Source organism: Taeniopygia guttata, chromosome 1A (genome assembly GCF_048771995.1).
Source record: "Taeniopygia guttata chromosome 1A, bTaeGut7.mat, whole genome shotgun sequence".
In the NCBI taxonomy this organism is placed as follows: domain Eukaryota; kingdom Metazoa; phylum Chordata; class Aves; order Passeriformes; family Estrildidae; genus Taeniopygia; species Taeniopygia guttata.
The window spans coordinates 40,032,813-40,045,152 of NC_133025.1; the positions used below are offsets into that span (position 1 = coordinate 40,032,813).

Here is a 12,340-nt window from a genome sequence, read left to right on the forward strand (position 1 = left end):
CTGATAGGAAGCTCTGTTGTCTTTTTTCTTCAGATTCTTAACTGATCGCAAAATCTCTCATATAGAAATCCGCTTCTTCCTTGAAGAAACTCACTGATGTCTAGACAGTAGATTCTGGGGGGAAAAAAAGTTTCCCTCCCTGTAATTTTACTATCTTTAGAGATTTTGCTTCATCTCTGCTTCAAAAGTGAAGTTGGTGAACTATTTCTCTCTGTATTGAGTTAGAAGATATTGAACTAGAATTTTTTTGATTTCCAGTCATTTTCGCAGGTTATTTCAGAAATCGCTTAGAGCAGAATTCGATATAGTTACACATGTTTAATTGATATATTAATGTATCACTTATTTTTCAAGGAAATTTAATTGTTGTTTTTAAATTAGTAAAGAAAACTCTTTTTGTATGATGCAAAATATCAGTATGAAGCATAATAAAATCCTAAACTGGCTACATCACAATAAACATCCATTAATCCAAGCATAAGCAAGGATTTCTAAAAAATCTGCTAACTATGTTAATATTTATCTTTTTCTTTTGATATTTGAGCTTTAGAGTTTTAAAAATGTGTCTGCCATATGTCTTTTTTTAAAATAATTCAGAAAGAATCTGAAAGCATAAATTCCCACGCTATAACATCTCTCCTGATGGTAATATGTTAATAGAAAACACTAAAAGAATCCTGTTATGGACAATGACATAACATGTTGGATACTTTTTTTAACCATTTTAAAATTATCCTTAATCAGTAACAATACTTGGTACAAAGCTGTAAGGCCTTGTTTCACAGTAATATATAACACAGTGGAGATCGTGCTGGAAATTACAGTGTGGTGTCCTACTGAGAAACTGAAGTAGTGAAACTGTCTTGAAAGACTCAAAACAAAGACTGATGATCTGAGATAAAGTTTTGTGTAATTAAAGCAATCTGACTAAATGCTGTTGCCTGTTGTAGCAAAGACAGGATAGTCCGATCCAAGATATCTTTGCTAGTCACGTGTTAATAAAATCATTCTGAGTATCCTACACAGAAAATAATGTCTGATAAAAAGCATGGCTAAAATTTGCTTTTTAGGACATTTTCATTCTGTACTAGTATGTTCATAAATCTCTGTGATTTAATTATCTGGATATTGATATACAATGGGTCTTTGGAAGTTCATCCATCCTTCTGCCAGCTCATATCAATTATGACAGTATTTTCTGCAGTCTGGGGAGGCCCACGAGAAAGACCACCCACTTATCCCATACAGGTAAAGGAACAAGCTTCTGACAAAACTACTGCTAATGATTAATCAAATTTAACTGATTTATGTAAACCCAAGTTTTAATATTCCACCTGTATTACTACACTCCTTAATTCATATAAATTAAGGAAGTGTTTGATGAAAAAAATGTTCTTAACCGTACTATTTATTTATTCACATTTCATATTATTGTATTCATGAATGTAAATGCCTGAAGGGCAGAAATATAAATAAAATGACATGTGACTTCAAGAAAGATCACAAAATGAAATTTTTCTGTCACTTTCCAGTTGCCTTTTAGGTTGTATGTTTGCTGGTGTGAGGGAAGGAGTTGGCATCCAAGGAAGAGAGCACAGGAAAAATATAAAGCTGAGCAACACATTACTAGATATAAGAGCATGTAGTAACTGTTGAGGACTTTGCTTATCCTGAATGATGACTATATCAGAGCATCCTGTTAGCTCATAGGCACTTTTGCTGCACTATGGAAAGTATTTGGGAGGAAAAAAAAATTATTTCATAAAAGATTAGTCACAGCTATAATTCAGAAGCGTATGGCTTATATGTTTTCAATTACTGGAGGGCTTAGTTATCAAATCATTCTTCTTGGCTTTGCTGAGAAATGTTTTATGATCCTTCTTTGTTTCCAGCTGATAAGCTAGCAGCTTCTTGTGGCTGCAGGAAAGATTCCAATGACTACTTCATCAGTATTAAACCGTTTGTCATGGAGAGTTAATGCATTAGATGTTTTTTGCTGTCTGTGTGTAAATTTAATACATACTGTTTAAGAAATGAACTAAACCCAAAAGTATTTATGAAAAATAATAGCAAATAATTTAAAAAATAGAGATGTGTTAGGAAAAAATAGCTGCAAAGGTGTCAATTGTATTTAGAAATTCACTAAAGATATTTCAAATAAGAATGTAGGAATAATTTTAATTTATCTGTTTCCCTTTGTAAAATATTATTTGTATGCCTGTTTCTTCATTTCTATTAAACATTTAGAATTCCAGAACAATTAATATGAAGATGATTTTTTTTCTTTAGTTTTTTTTTTTGTTTGTTTGTTTGGGTTTTTTACCAAATTACTATAAACTATTTTAAGAAATATCAAGGCATGTGTGCAAATATTTTATTTAAAAATGCTCCTCTGTAAAGAGTATTCTAAACCAATGTTTCAGAGCATGGTTTCAGTTAATTACAGGTGCATACTTGTCAAGGATGTATCAAGGACCTACAGTAAACTGAGGCTTGATTCTTATGAATCAAAAAGAGCTTTTCTTTATATTAGATACATCACTCAATCACATCAGAATAAAAATCAAAGTCTCATAAGTATAGTCTTTCTATTTACAAAAGAAGGAGTCTTTAAAAACTCTCAGAATTAGGATTTAATGGTTGTATTTCCTCATATAAGAGAATAATATATGTTTAATGAAAAATGAAAAGCAGTCACTAAAACAAATGAAATTAAAATACAGTTAAATGCTTAGCTGATTGAAGATAGTGGAGTGAAACAAATAATACCATGGAGCTGATAAAGTAAAAATATATTTTTCATAGAACAGCTAGGAAAATGTTTACTTCTCTTTTGCATGGCAAGAAAATTCATTGTCTCCCTTGAGTCCTACAGCAAACCTATGGAGTATAATGAATGGATATTATACATACCTATTCCTAATAAAAAATATAAAAATAAATTAATTTCCAAAAGGTTTCACAGTATTTATGCAGTTCAGAATATATAATTAATGAAGAACATGTTGATGTGAGTTTAGCAAGATTTACAGAAACATCTCTGCAATATCTTAAGAACTTGACAAATATCATCAAATAAAAACATCCCAATTTACCTGAAATTATTACTTCATCCTTCTCCACATTACCATGAGAAACACAACACCAGTTCTTAAAAAAAAAATTAAAAAAAATGCATCTTTCATTCAATAAGACTGCATTTTTAATTCTACAGTTGTATTTAATAATGGGGCTAAAATACTCACAGCCATGTGGGATTTTTATAATGAGAAAGGATGATTTTGACTATCTTTTCTTTCCCTGTCCCAAAGCTACATTGGCAACACCCAAATCATCTCTAGATTTTAGATTTTCAGCAAAGCACTTAACAATGTTACTGAAAATTAATACTGAAATGATACCATTATACCTGCCTCCAACTATATACATTATGTGTAGTATACATAGTGCTTAAACTAAATGCAATACAGATAGTGACTGGAGACAGAGAAAATACTTTTCCTTGAGATTGTTTCTCTATACAAAGTCCTAGGGCCTCTTTTGTCCCTGTGTCCAAGGCAAATAAATCACACTGTGGTTGCAGGACAAAGACTCTCCCCACAACCACTGATGGCTGTTGCTGAAACCTGTGAAAGAGTTGCATAACAGACCAGATATTGAATCTTGCACAGAATTACAGAGCTGTTAGCTTTCCATCTCCGTTTTTTTCTCTCCTGTTAAGCAGCAAGATGAAATACATCATTAAATATTTCCATTCCTGCTTGTGGTTTGGCCATAAGAGCATGTGAACAGATGTATCACCTCTGTCCTGGTCTGTATGGTGAACTATTAGCATGCTCTACAGGTAACTGCTGGGGATCTGTTTAACAGGTGGTAGCATTCTGAATAAATATACACAATTGTGGAAGGTTTGCTTAGAGTAGTTTCCATCACATTCATATGGGAAAATTCGAGGTTCAGATATAAAAAGTCAGCATTATAAGCCATGATTCTAAATTACATTATTATACAAAGTATGTACAATATCCTGCAAACAGCAGAGAAAACAATGTCATGGTATATAAGCATAGAGTGCGAATGAAAGATTTTGTGCCATGGTAACCCCTGATGGGGGATCTCTGTTAAATCCTTCACGTATGAATCCAAAGGGCTGATTTTCAAACATTTATTTAAGCAGTACAAATGCATTAACAAAGTAAATCAGCCTAATACCATAACGTAATAAGCAGTTTGACCCCTTCCAAGTCTGATTATTTTCACGTAGTAGGTTTCCATCTTCGATAGGTTGGCAGAGCATCAGCATCTAAACAAAACCTGGCACAGAGCGATCTCTGTTTCATATTTTGAAGCATTTCATTACAGCAAACGCAGAAGCTCTGAACTGGATTGAATTATGATTTGTATTGTTGAAAGCCAGTTAGACATTGACCAAATTCTTTCCCTAAACAAGGCAAGAAATTACAAAGTTCTAGAAACTGCAGTTATTTTACAGAACTCTCTTCTGGCTACTGAATAGCTATGAGAGGACTGGTTCAACATTTTGGATGCATACTTTATCTCACAGAAAAGGGATATAAGCCAAGTTCTGGAAATTCATCAAATCCTATGCCAAGAGATGAACATATTGTATGACACTGAAGAAAGGAAAAGATGGCTAGGATTTGGATAATCGTCAATTAACTTTTTCCACAACACTTAGAACATAATGGGAAAATGTATAGCCATAATTGGTAATTTCTGTATGACGCATGCAAGATGTATTTCAGACATAGTTCTGCTATTCTTCTACAGAGTCAAAATAGTAAACTGCTTTAATACAAACAAATGGTTGTAACACAATTTAGCACAAGCAGAAATATTTCAATAGGATGTGAGTCCTGCAATGTTTCGTACATTCTCCCTCGCTGCTAAAGGGAAGTATTTGAAAACCAGAAAGTATGACTGAGAGCAAAAAATAGGCTGGTATTGACCACTGTATTGGGTTTTATAATCTGACAGAAATTCAGAAAGTAAATAATTTGTGATGATTGTGAGGCAGTTATTATTGATAAATTTGTTTATACATGAGTTGTATGCTAAAGCCTATTTTCCTGACAATATCTTAAGAATGATGATTGCATTGCTGACCCTTGCTTCTTTCTCATGGCTTTAACTTTCAGTTTTTTAGTTTAGTATGGCTTCTAAGATGTTACAAAATATTCATGAATATTTACACAGGTTCTTATGAGCAACCAAATATTCGGTGGACTTATGACTATGAGTAGTTACACACAGAGGTTGTGATTCCACAAAACATTTTCACAGACACGATAAAGCTTCCAACCCATCAAGAAGCAGATGACAAAGCTTTTTGTGAGTATATTATATAATAAAAATGGAGTTTTCTGTCCATAAACAGTTTTCAAGCCAATTCTGATTAAAAACTTTCATTTTGGCCTGTACAGATGCCTGGAATAAATGGCTTAAAGTAATTTCAATTGAATATCAATTGTTTACTTCAGCCAATAAGTATTAAATATTTAATATCTCTGATAAATCATTGAAACATCATGTGTGCAGATATATATACCAAATAGCTTGTAGCAATGCAACCATTGCTCATGGCAACTCATTGTCAGCATTTCACTAATCATTTCAAAGAAACAAAGAAGCTTTCTTAATTGTATAAAAAGAATATGCTGGTTCAATGGTGTTTTTTCCTTTAATACCATAATAGTCCAATTCTTTCAGTTAAAAAAAAATAGAAAACTGTAAAGCAGATCTGGTCCTAATCTTATTTTTTATGGTCAAAAACCCAAACTGAAAAAGATAAAAATCTGTCTGTTTCAGCTATGAGGAAAGACAGTCTAAGAGACCAAAGTCAAATCTCATGCTCCTTTTTTAGCATGCAGCCAAAATCAAGTTGTCCACTCAGGTCCCAGAGCACTGCATGTTCACACTGCACAATGAGGTGTCAAGCTGAAATACTAAGTTAGGAGTCCAAAAGCAAGATAGTGCTATCAGCACAGTGCTGGTACAGCTGCACGGGGCTGGCAACATTGTCTCCAGCCCTCCAGTTATCTCAGTCAAAGCTCTATCTGACCCTGGTGTGACAATATGTTAAACTGTCTGCATGGCTTCTGGCGACAGATCAAAAAGAGTGTGGCTAAATGATGTAGAGTGCTAGCCCAGATTGCTTCTATTCTACTATTTTCAGATATCTTCAAGCACCCTGATGAATTAAGTTTTTATCAGCAGCTTTATGCCAAATGAAGACTAGCCTGTTCTCCTGCATGGAACATAAAAAACCCATAAAAGTTGGCATAAATTTGAATTCAAGTATTCTGGCTAATTTGACACAATAAAATAGTTTGCCCAAACTGATTTAGAGCAAATTAGCTCTTCATTTCTTCCCCTAGCACGCAGATCTGATGGGAGACACATGACCTGTTTAGTGTGGGATACAGCAATAAGGAAAACAAGAGCAAACCAAAACTACGGAGAACTGCACTCTTCCTTCCCTCCTTGGAGTCCAGTGGATTGCTTACAAGTGCCCTCCATTGCCGTTAAACATATCAGGAAAGAGAAACTATGATTGCATTATACTGAGCAATGACTAACATGACTGATAAGAGAATAATAAACAAAAATGTTTATAAAAATTTCTAAATTGCCAGCATCTGGGTCTTTTCCCCACTGCTTAGTATTTTATGTTTTATATTTCCTACCTTGAAAACAAGTAAAGATTTAAAAAACTCATGTTTCATTACATCTTTTTTTTTTTATTTACTTTTAAATATTCAATCAACAATGAATAGTGAGCAAATGATCAAATATGCATAGTCTTTTCATGAATGATGCATAACATTAAATTTGTCAGATGAACTTTTCCTAAAAATATTTTGTTCATCTCTAAGAAAACAAACAACAGATATAATAAAAAGTAGACTTAGTTTTGCTTTTTTCTTTGTTTATTAAAATATTATTAGAAATGTAATTAGACAGTTGTAGAGTTTTTTGGCAAGTATCCCTTAACATCCGGAGGATTTCATTTCTCATGTGTGGAGTTAGTAAGCTGGTAAGGAGAGATAAGTAGATGTAGTCAGACCACAGCAGTTACAACCTTTAAAGTGGTGCTTTGCCCTTTTAACTGGCCCCAAAATAAAAATCTAAATAATTAAAAAAGGATGGGAAGTTTCTCGTTTATTGTCTCTCAGTGATTTCCATACTACCTCTGCTCAGTTCTCAGTTTAAATAAAAAAAAGCTGGGGTATTCTCCTCTAACTGTTCCATTCTCAAACTCATCCTAGACTCTGAAAGTGAAGCTGGCTTTTCTCTGGCTCACACATCTCCTACAAAGACCCTGCAATCTGACTGTTAGGAATTTGGTTGATGAGGTGCCAGCTGGAACCCAGCCTGGTTCATTCCCTGAGAGATGCCATGGTTCTGCAGAGCAACAAAAGGCAAAAGCAACAGCAGTTTTCTCTAGCAAAGAGTCTGAACACATCAACAGATAAAGTATCTTGTGTCTCAGAAGACCTTTGTTACCTTCATGACTCCGCTGCTTGAGGTTGCTTAGTCACCTTGGACAAATCACTCCACTTGTCCTTGCTGTCTTTACTACATCCATAAAAAGAAATTGTCTGTCAAGTAGATGATCGAAAGAGCAGAGACTGTGCAATATGTACTTGATGTAAAGGTAGTCAGGAAAGGGATAACTATATGCAACCTAGTATTTTAAATTAGAAAAAATTAATATAAATATTTAAGAATAGAATAAATCTGAATATATTTCTTACCAATAACACACTAATTACCCCTGGGAGAAAAGGAACACTTAAATAGCTAATCATGCTGACATGAAACCAATTAACATTGAGATGCTGAAGACAGGTAATGAATAAAATCATTAACAGCTATCTACCATTTTTAAGAAACGTTATTGTAGCAGCTACTAGAGTAAGCCACAATCACTGAAATTTTATATTCTATAGAAATTTATTTGATGATGCCATTAATACTGTAAAATTTCCTAGTTGGAACTGATTTAAAATCAGACAAAATATTAAAGTGAGGAGAAAAGAAACCCCAACTCAACGAATTAAAAAACAAATATATAAGAAAATAAAAAAAAAAAAGAAAAAAAGAAAAAAAAATTTTGATTGAAAACCAAAGAAGGCAAATGCCTGTTAATATGCTCGCACCTGAGAAGTAATGTTTATACAGTTGTTGCCCACACCATGTTAATTCATGAAAAAGATCCTGCTTCCCAAATAAGAATAGACAAAAAAAAAATTGCAGTTTCTTTGTACTTAGATGTCTTATACCTTTCATGTGATTAAGGAAAATTGCATATAAACTCTCTGCTAAAATCTTTGAACTTGTAAGTTTCTAATTTCCTTAAAAACTTGAGATATTTTTGTGTTTTCCACTGTAGTTCCTGTAAGACACCAAGATAGGAAGAGAGGAAATAAAAGTAGACATCGGTGTCCTTCACATTTTTCACCAACCAATGATAAACACTTTCCAGCTAAAAGAAGACACAATGAGACCAAAAAATATAAGTCCAGCACCTGGAAATTTTCTAATCTTACTTTGATACAGAAAGAAAAGCTCTGTTTGCGATGGACATTTTACAAAGTTGCAGGTTTCTTCAGCAGAGAATGCTACAGCCCCAGCTCGGAGCCTGTGTTTATGAATGTTGAAGGAGAGAAAACACATTTATTTAAGGACTTACTTTTCAAGTGCAGAATAATATATTTTTGGAGGCTTCATTTATGGGTACAGGAAGAAAGCACTCTAATATGGTCCTCTATTAAAAATCTCATTCTAGAATACTCCAAAAGGAATGAAATAATTTGGAAAAAAAGCTGTTCTTCACTACTCTATCATATAATTTGGCTTATACCAAGGGAGATTCTTCCTCATTTTAGTTCTATGCCATTACATCAAAGATGACAAAACAGGGAGCAGGTACCATGTAGTCTGAAAGAGGAAACCTGTATTTTGGGATATAAATAGCCTGAGTATTTTCCTTGGCTGATCCAACCTAATGATTGACATTACTTCATTGCTCACCATTGAATTTAATTTGCAAAGGGCAGAAACATTCTTCTGTCTGGAAAAGATTGAATAAGAATTAAAATATTAGTGGAAAACAAGAGGTTTGGTTTCTTCCAGGTTTTTGTTTATTTGTTTTTTATGTAAAAGATCCAAACAACTTTAATAATGCCCTTTTGTTTTACAGCACTTTATTCTCATTCTCAACTCCTGGCTGATTGAAGTATTTGTTTTCTGTTTACTTTTGTTTTCACCATTCTGCTGATCTTCTGTAAGTTTCTAATACTTCTGTCAGGGATTACACTTAAACCTCACTTGCCAAATTGTTAAGCCATTGAAGCTTTATTGTTAAAAAAAAAAAAAAAATGGATGTGCGTGAAAAAAATGCCAACTTCCTTTAAAACAAACTATTTGAAATAGCTGCATAATGCATAAAACCAAGACCACTATTTCGCTCTGTGAAGAATTTACTCTCACATATTCAGAACTTTACAAACAGCTACTTTTTGCTAGTAATTATTCCTATCTTAATATTACTCTTTCACTTCTTACCAGCTTATCAGAACAGATTTTTTTCAGAAAGGGTATGAAATTATAACCCATTATTATAATTCCTTGCAAAGAGATCATAAAGCTATATGTTTATTCATATTCCCCATTCATGTCTTGACAAAAAAAAAAAAAAGCTACGAATTCTTTAGATGCTCCTCTGTGACACAGAGGTTGAAAAGTCATTACATAATAATAAATAGCCTATACCACTATAACAGCAACAGATATATTGTTACAAAGGTCATTTTGTGTCATTCTTACTCTTTTGGGCCTGTCAAGATCTCAGTATCTCCCTTGTTTGACACATGGAGAACACTTAAACTAGAGTGGTGAAATGTGAAAGGAAGTGCCTGTGCTGTTCAAAATTGAACCAAACACATCTTTACTCCAAGGAGACAAGTGTGTAAGTGCCTGGGTGAATGCCAGTGCATTGAAAAGGTCAGCATTTCTAAGGACACATATGTCTTTGACTAAAGTTTAGCTTTGGATTGTGAAGGGAAAAAAGCAGAAAATAGTTATTATTTTTTTGAAAGTATATCTAGTCTGAAAGAAAATTACTGAAGATCAGCAGTTTGAGCTAGAAGATGTCTGGCAAGGCTGTATGGCAAACATCTCCTTGTAGGTCTAAATTCAGACTTAAAAACAAAGAAGCTTCATTTGAAGAAAATACACCTGAGTGAAAACAATTTGCCTTTGCAAGGCAGACATATACTACTCATCCATCTTATTCATCCAGCCACACCTGACTCATTCCAGATATGAGGGAGGTACATAAATACTCATTTCTACATTTCCTTGGTTAGTCCAGGCAGAACAATCTTAGATCACCTTGTACATACTGGTGTAGGAACAATCTTAGAAGAAAGCTCTCAAGTTCCTTGCTATCTGTGAAGCTTTGTTAAGTAGTTGGAAAATTGCTGTGGAATGGTTACATCTCTAATTAAGTCTTTTTTCTATGGTATTGCTATGACATATCAAGGAAAAGTAACATCTTCCATGTGGGAGTGAAGAAAGATGCAGCAGAATGTAAATTTCCTTCTCAGGACAAGGAGCAGAAAACAGGAACTGCTCTAGGCTTTTCACAGGACTCTATTCTAAAAATGCAAATAACCATATGCATAAATGGTTGTTAAAATGAAACATAAGGAAAATAATATATTAAAAAGCATAGCCAAAGATTTATAATAAGGCTGGGATGAGTTTTAAAATGTAATTATACTTTACTTGTTAAGTCTGAATTCACAAGGTGACTAATATCAGCTACTTGCTATTAGCATAGGAGTTTAAATAACATAAACTGTAGTACATTTTCTGCTGTCATTTTTTAGCATAAGCAATTCAGTTTACAAAAAAAAATATACTAAGAAACTAGTGCTGTTATTCCAAAGCTAAACATCACAAAAATATGTATTTTGAATGAAGAAGATTCCTTATAATGACTTGCAGCCCTTTATCGTTATTTCCAGTAAGTCAGAGGCTCAGAAACAAAGTACACTCTGGGGGCAATCAGGCACAAACATGGCATTTGTTCTTTAGCTAAATACAATCTCTGGCTGCCTCCTTCTTACCTTTGAGATATAAATCCTCATGAGGCCTCAGTCAGATGCAGCAATGTTCCAATAACTCAGTCCAGTGGGATGCCTGTTCTGATTATCCCAATTCATCTTCAGTGCAAGCTGCTGATACATGCGCATAATAACAAACCAGTGGGGAGTATTGAAGAAAATCTAGCTTTTTTATAATTAGACATTTGCTATAAAGAACTGCAGAATTATATAATCATCCTAGTAGACACAAACAAAGCTTTACTTTGTTTGCTACTGAAGCATGGATAATTTGTCATCCATTTAATCTACTGTGTTCAACAGATTTATTCCTTTGCACTGTTGACTATATATGAAGATATCAATAATCTAAGCTTATAGAATTCAAACCACTCTCATAAGATGTGAGCATATTCAGGCTTTTCTTTCAGATAGGTGTAATTGGTGAGAGGATCAAATTTGCTGATTTTATTTATTGTAGCTGCTTAGATGAAGAAAGCTGTAATAGCAGAAGTCATTTATGTGATATAAATATCCTAATAAATATGCAGTTGCTTCCAGGAAAATATTTTATAAAAGTTGGGTCCCTAACTTTTGCTTGTATTGCCACACTGACAAGCATTTCTAGTTCAAAGGTGGTCACAGTCTTGGCTACTATACTTTTTCCAGAAAAATACAATTTTGAGGGGAACATGAGCACCCAGCATGTGGATTGATAGTAGTAAGAGATCAGCACTCTTGCTAAGTCAGAGAAACTGGAAACCTTCAAGAAATAAAGAATAAAATATGCTTCCCTGAAAAACTGAGATGTTTCTTGAGAGATGTTCATCACTATATGTTGTGAGGAATAGGTGCCAAACATCATTATTTTCTAAGATAAATATCCTTTAGGGCATGTATGTCTGCAGAGAGATGAATTCAAATGGATTTCAGAGTTCAAATCGCAAAAGAAATGTATCCTAGAAGGAGAAATTTTATGTACCTGCCTCCCACTGATTCCAACTTTATGCAACACAAGTTACCACATTCAATAAATATTTTCACTGTTTTAGAGACCATCACAGCATTATTAAAGTTCTTTTGATTTAGGCTAATCATCATCTGGTTCTCCTTTATGCCAACATCTACAGGAGTGCAAATATAAACAGGATTTACTGGCATAATAAGTAACCTTAGTGAGGAGACTAGTCCTCCCCACAAGTAAC

General features: G+C 33.7%; 1 long non-coding RNA gene across 4 annotated transcripts in view; it reads right to left on the reverse strand.

The window, feature by feature from the left end:
- LOC115492053 (uncharacterized) overlaps positions 1-11,335 on the reverse strand; it is a 177,879-nt gene extending 166,544 nt beyond the window's left edge. For all 4 annotated transcript variants that reach the window (XR_012053456.1, XR_012053455.1, XR_012053454.1 and 1 more), the window contains exon 1: positions 11,160-11,335. This is a non-coding gene — a long non-coding RNA (uncharacterized lncRNA). The remainder of the gene's footprint in view (positions 1-11,159) is intronic.
- Between the last annotated feature and the right edge of the window lie 1,005 nt (positions 11,336-12,340).